The sequence below is a fragment of the Pomacea canaliculata genome, linkage group LG11 (assembly GCF_003073045.1).
Source record: "Pomacea canaliculata isolate SZHN2017 linkage group LG11, ASM307304v1, whole genome shotgun sequence".
Lineage (NCBI taxonomy): Eukaryota > Metazoa > Mollusca > Gastropoda > Architaenioglossa > Ampullariidae > Pomacea > Pomacea canaliculata.
Window position 1 is genome coordinate 23,275,099 of NC_037600.1, and position 7,431 is coordinate 23,282,529.

At 38.8% G+C, this 7,431-nt stretch overlaps 1 long non-coding RNA gene across 1 annotated transcript; it reads left to right on the top strand.

Moving 5' to 3' along the window:
- LOC112574858 lies at positions 1 to 1,433 on the top strand. The gene is made up of 4 exons (XR_003101507.1): positions 1 to 229; positions 460 to 605; positions 884 to 967; positions 1,100 to 1,433. It is a non-coding gene; the product is annotated as an uncharacterized LOC112574858 (long non-coding RNA).
- Positions 1,434 to 7,431: the final 5,998 nt, after the last annotated feature.

Here is a 7,431-nt window from a genome sequence, read left to right on the forward strand (position 1 = left end):
TCAGTGCAATGAGTTTTCTCAGTTCTTTTTAGTCAAGGACTGAAGGAGCTGATGCTAAAGGAGTAATATTTCTATCTTCTATTTTATATTTCTATCAAAGAACACTTTGATTACAGGATACCTTACAAATGTGTTAAAAGGAAAGCCTCAAAGTCCGCAACGGAGGTAAGAGTAACAAAGGTTGTGCTCACCTTGTCACCACAAGAAACTATTCAACTCCTTAAAACAGGTGAGTCAGACATGCCACGCTGGACATTCATAGGAGGAACATGCAGGCAGAAATAAATACATGTATATAGGTAGTCAACAAATACACTGCCAACAACTGCTGTATGAGATTAAAGAAATAGATAAATTAATATCCCAGAATTACTAATTGTAAATATTAATGAAAAAAAGAAATACGGTTTACATATTTGTTTTAAAGTAGTTCTTAAAATTAATTTTCTTTGTCCACAGGAAGCCACTTTTCTGTAGATTCTCTCAAACAGACAACAGGGGTAGAAGTATTCTATGATGACAGACCGCGCAGGAAAGTGAGAAAAAACATCTCAATCCGTGGCACGCTACCCTAGGTCAGGCGCTCCCTCCAGATCATCGACGAGGTGAGTAAACTAAACAGTTATTACAAGATGGACTTTCAACAATTAAAATAATGATAACAACATTCACAGCTCTATATATAAAAAGTATAAAATATAAAATGATAAAGAAAAGCATTTGTAGGAATTATTTTAAAGACTAACTCGATAAGTAGAAGAGTATGGAGTAACCTGTGGATACCACATAGAGACAGCACAGAGAGGTCCCAGAAATAATATTTCTTCCTGGAGTTGCACAGTGGCTACAAACTGTCATTGATTGTGGATTCTGTTGTGGTCAGACCTTGGACAACACTTCTGCAGACGTGTTAAACCACGAGAAGTGCTCGCCACCGCAGACATCCTTAACATCTCAAGCAATTTGTGTGAGTTCTTATTGCATTTAGGTTTGTTTTTCACATTAGATGGCAGATTATGTGGTTTATTCCTAAAAATCTTTTAATTTAAAACAAAATGTAATGCCTTATTAATGTTGTTTCTGGATGTTGCTAACACAGACTCAAGTGGAGACAAACTGACTTCAATGGGTTGAGGCCGCTTTCCCTCATCTTGACTCTGGTGGCTACTTCCTGCCTCCTGTCTACCCCAACCGCGTGCTGATGACCAGACAAGGTTTCTGGACAAGACATTCTAGTCCTTCAGTCAATATTTAAACAGTCGGACTTGCTTAGCCAATCTGAGAGGATTTCATCAGATGCCAGCTTGACTGCTTCCTCTCCTTTAGGAAAGTGAATCATGTCATCAGTGGGTGTGTAATTGTAGATGTCCAACATGAATTTGAATTTTCTGCCAGCACTTGTATTGTTTTGTGGCCTTTGACATACCAGCGATCTGAAGATGGGTAGATGGTCTCTACGCTCAAGCTGTTATGGTGGACAGCTTTCTGTTTTGACTCAGTGTTGATGCTCCAGGTAGGTGTGTCGTTTGGTTTGTTGACAAACAACTTAGCATGAACCACTGTTACAAACACATCTACAGCTGTTTTTAAAGGAGATCAACAACAACAGAATAGGACTTTGAATACACAATTAATATTAACTATTCTTCACAAATTAACATAATCTAATTTACAGAAATATAAATATGTATCAAGATACATAAAAGTAATAATTTCTATCATAGAGCACAGTCGGAGTAGTTATATGTAATGTTAATTTTGATGTCTCCGTCCTCTTCAGAACTCCAACATCAATACATACAACCGCCCTTATTTCGGTTGCCGACCTTCTCCAGACAAAGCAACATCAGCAGATCCAATATAGGGGAAAAAAAAACTAAAACTAAACGACAGAAAGCGGGTTTTCAAGTAAATTGATTGCAGTTTGCTGAGAAGTCCGATGAGAACTTTACAAATTAAGTTTGGTCAGGGATTAACATCACAATAAAAGGAAACCCGTCAGGTTCCTGCTCCTGTCAGGGTAGAGACCAGAAAGAAAAAAAAAATCAAACAGCAGGAAAAAATCACTCCTGTCCTCAGCCCTAAACTTCTTAATTTATAGCAGTGAATGATGCTGTATATCACAGAAAAGTAACGGTCATGAGACACTCACCCACGCACTTCCATTCCTAGTACTTGCCATGCGCCCGTCTTTTTGTCCCCTTCCTTGAACCAATATTCACTACATGTTTGTGACAGCCATGTAAATAGTTTGTGTTACAGTCATTTTGATATTACAAGCAAGTAGATCAAAGAAATACGAAAATTTCTTGGCATAAAAGATGCTTCACATTCTGAACCCTATCTAATGTCCTTAACACGTGGGGAAGAGAAAGCATTATAATCGTCTGGCATCGCTGACGACAGCGACGCTCATCAGCAACAGCACGACATCGCCTTGAGTGGAGAGACACATTTATGTTACACTGGGCTGCTGTCACTGACAGTTGGGGAATATTCCATGGATTGACAGAACATTCCGTGCGGGTGATGAAGTATGATGACATCGAGAATGTGGCAACTTGTGGTTGTCTCCCCTTGACAGCCAGCTTCCGGAACATAAAGACTCCACCCCACAACCGCCACCTGTGTGGACTTGTGCATTTATCATATCACGAACTTATTTTTATGTATTCTGTATTATTTTATCTCATTATTATGTCACAATTTTATTTTATAGTTGCAAGCGGCTTTTCCCTTGTCAATTTGTTTTACTTTTATGTACACGATGTTGTTTAGGATGTGTTTAATGTGGCTGATAACCTGCTTTTCGTCTAATGGTAGTCACACATTTGATACTGTGTTCACACTAAGAATCATGATGTCTTCACCATTTATATTAAAGCCTTAAATAATCAACCATTAAGGGAGGCAGTCCACTCTGCCTCATGGACTCCTACATGTGCGATACATGCTTGATCACGTGAACACTTAATCATACTGCCATGAAACAGGACAGATATATTGTAAGTAAAATATTCTTGTGTTTGAAATGTATTATTTTAACGTGGAAGGTAATCATGCAAGGGAAGTATTCATCTCGATCTAAGGCGATCAAAGCCGAGGAGCCTGGAGGAAACTGAGTAAACTCTGTAAGAGGTCTCTCTGCCAAACATCGGCGCACAGATGGGCTCCAAGACAAGGGGGGTAAGTCAAGATGAGAAACAATACAAACACTGATTGCTCCACCCTTATCCTTCTCAGCTCATTCGCAAGGTAATAAACATCAAGTTACTAACAATGACTTTTAACTATCGATGTTGTGTTTGTTGTTGTTATTGCTTGTTGTTGTGACTGTTGTTCTCTCTGCCACTGTTCCCTGCATGACTGACACAACTGTGACTGTGATAGCTAACTTTCATGTCACTTTAAACATGCCGATGTTTGTTGACTGTTTCTCTCAGATTTTCTCTTCATTGTTATTTATGTAATTAAAACTACTTAAAGCTAATTACAAGGATTTGTGTCAAGTCTGTACTGCCTCCTCGTAATGTGGGAAGGAAAATTCTGTCTGCGTTCCATTTATTCCTAAGTGGGCTTGCTAAGAGATGAAAGAGACGAAAAGATGTTGTTGGATGAACATGTAACCACTCGCAGTCGAGAGAAATAAATAATAATAATACGCAGACATAATAATAAAAACACAGACACGGACTTATTACGCAGGATAACATGCACAGTGTACATAAAAAACAACAAAAAAAAAACAACCAAACAAACAAACTTGGAAATAGTTTTGTGTCTGATAAAATATAATATATTTATCTGATAAGATATTTACATACAGTAGGAAATATACTCTGGCATATCACCTGGTTTTACATTGACATATGTATACATACGTATTTACATAGATAAATACTACTTATTAATGTTAGAATGTTAGCATTCTTTGTCCAGACCTATGGGAGACATCAAGCAATTGTTGTATGCCTGGTTAGGCAAACAAAAACTGACACCTGAGTATGAATTTAGCTCAGGTGGTGGACCAAAACATTGTCCCAGATTTGAATGCGAGGTAACTTACTAATAAAAAGTAAAATAATTGTGAAATATAATAATGTTCAAGACAACTCTTATTAAAGTTCAAGGAGATTTGTATAGTCTGATTATAGTAATAGCAGTAAAACTTGCTATAGGATGATTAGTTTTAATGCAAAGAACAGTTTTACTTAAAGTAATAGATATCAGTTACATACATCCTTCTAATAAATGTGCAATGATCATTTGAGATTATACCTAACTATTAAGATGGTTTAGTTTTAGTATAAACTTTTTGAGCCTATGTATTCGTATTTCTTGAAGCATATTTTTGATGGATATGTTTCAGTTCATCAGGATATTGTACAAAACTGCTTGATTACAAGTTTTCATTAACATTTATTATGCAGCTGCGAGTTTTGACTATGTTTTTTGACTATGTTGGTGTTGGCAATTCGACCAGTAAGAAGAATGTTCACGCAAAAGCAGCACGTGACTTTACTATCTTGTGCGCGTTACGAGGAAGAATGCCAGTGAAGTCCCAGCAGCAGCTGTAAGTATTGCTGCTTCTAATTACTTTTATTACTAGAGAGATTCTCTACTGAAGTTTTCTAACCTTCTGGGAAAGCATCCGGCATGTAAAGCTAAACTTGTTGTTTGCCAAGTTTTATCCATAAAGTTATGGCTTCTTTTTCAGCCTGCCCCTTCTATCACAGCAGTAGATCAAACACCAGAACCATCAAGTCTGCCTTGTGGAATTATGATGCCGCATCAGAAGTTCCAAATGGGTCATTCGGGGGGGGGGGCATTCAGAGTTTAGACTTAACTATCGTTTTCGAAAAGAGAAATTCATTTCTGTTTACCTGATCATGAACGCTGATGGTTTTGTACTTCTGAATAAAATAAAACGCCATGAACACTACATAGACTAAGTTCAAACCCTAAAAAGCGTAAAATACTTCTAGGTCTTTGTAACCTGGTTGTAGTAAATGAACAGTGATGGGAAGTGAAGTTGTTGGCTAGGTATCATACTTTTTACCAATAGTAAAAGTATTGTTTTGCAGAAAATATTGTTATTGGGAGATACCCAAGAGTGCACTTTTATGAGCAGTATTGTAAAAATGTGTTTAAAAAAGGAAGATTAAAAAGAAGAAAAAAAAAATCTCTGTAAGATACAGGGTTCGCAGGGTCCTTACCTATCCTTACAAGTCCTTCGGTACAGAATTTTCGCCGTAAGGCCTTATAAGTGCTTGTATTTGCCATATGGTCCTTACAATTCCTCACACACGTCCTTACATTTTCTCTGTGATCCTTACAAGACCTTCTATCGATAAAATACTACTACAGACTGTACCGTACACTAAGTCGCATCCGCGCCTTTGGTTTTGACTTTTGCCTTTTGTCGGTGTCTTGTTGATCCCGATTTATTTTTCGTCGGGTGCTTGATGCGTGACCAGAAAGATAATGACCTGACAGCAGATATTGCACGGTGCCGCTGGTACATTGCTTGTGTACTTTAGTCACAACATAGTCCTATCATACAATCCTAATATGAAGATGACACTCCTGGCACTCTCTTCTAGCAACGAGGGTCCAGTTCTGTTTCCTCTCTTATGACCGCTCTACCAATCGTTGAGTACGTTACTCACAGTTCATCGTCCCTCTTAGGGGTGTCGCTCTCCATATGTCCAGCCAACTAGAATCCATTAACACAAATACCTGTACACACACGCACACACGACGGCCGTACACACTGGCCGTGACGTCAGGCGGTTTCCGAGGTCACAGGGCAGGTACTCCGTGGTGACGTCACGGGGCTCCTAGCCCACGTGCTGTTCGGTGCTGAACCAAAATCACGTGGATCACTGAACGGTCCTGTGAGGCGATTCTTCCTTATCCAGAAAGGCTCCAATTCTTCAGCCCATACCATTAAAACCTGTAACTAGAGGTTACACTATATATATATATACTACCATTCTAAACGATATTCTTCAATTCACATATCTTTCTTTCACATGTTTCCAAGTTCGAAACCTACGTAATTACTATTACCATTTCACAAGAAATAACAGAAATATGTCATTAATACAATTCCATAAGTAATAACGGAAAAAGATGTCAAACCTCGTCTAGGCGAGGTTAATCCAACAACGGGTGAGTGGTCAGTACCGCCCGCACCCAGCTTGGATGGACACCACCCTCTACTACTTGACACCAAATCTGAACTCCGGAGATGTACACTCGTAACTCAGGCACGTCCTCTTCTCTCGGTATCCCTTGCCTGACTAAACATCCTTAACTCGTTTCCGCCAAAACCTACCGGTGAACTGTGTTCACCAAACACTTTCTGTCGCAGTTAACCCTTTCCTTTCTACTGTTTTCATCCATTCAGCCATACATTCAACATGCACTTTTAGTCCGTGAGCCGCAAAAGGGTTAAATATTAAAACACGGGGGGCACGGACTGTCCGTGACATCGACAGCAGCTTTGGTCACGGTTGTCCGAGTTCTCCGACTTCCCCGTGGCATTAACTTTCGTCCTTACCCTAACCCAGGGGTCTCAAACTCAATTTACCCGGGGGCCACTGGAGGCAGAGTCTGGATGAGGCCGGGCCGCATCAGGTTTTCCACAAGAAAAGCTCTTACAAAAACATTCCAATGTTATCAAATGTCTTATGTTTTCATCTTATTTTTGTGTTAAAAAATAAAAATAAATTAACAAATTCATAAGAAAAAATAAATCAATCAATAATAAATAAATAAATTGAAAATGAAAATATAATAATAATACAGCAGATATAGAAGACTGAAGAAAATATAGTTGCTGACCAGAGAAATGTATTATGGCCACCGCCCGGACCATCCAGAGGACAGTTGACAGAAACTGGAAGTTGCAGACTAAGGAGCGAGAGAGGAGAAGATATAACAGTATCAAACTCGGGCCGCACTAACATGAAACTTTGATATTGAGGTGGGGGCCGCAAACCCCACGCCAGGTGACTACACAACAAACCTTGTGATGATGGAATGGAGAACAAATGAGTACATGATGGCCTTCACTTGCAGAATTTATTGTGTAAAATGAATCTGTTTGAAGTTGCTCACATGAAAACATTCAACTAAAGCCAGCCTTTACCTTTGCCCTCTAACGACTTTATCAGACACGTCAGCCTCTTATTTCTTTCTTTCAAAAGAGACTAGCTAATGGCAGGTATTATGACACTTAACATTGGAACCTCGCAATGAAGATTCTTTAAGAATAGTTTATTATGGTGGGTTTTACAATTATTGGTCATTGAAAACTCAACGATGCCTTCGTCCTTATAAACCGAGCTTCTTCAGTAAGTAAAGGGAGACAAATAAAAACACAAAGCTGTTTACTGTTTTGGTTTCGGGAAAACCCGATAAAGT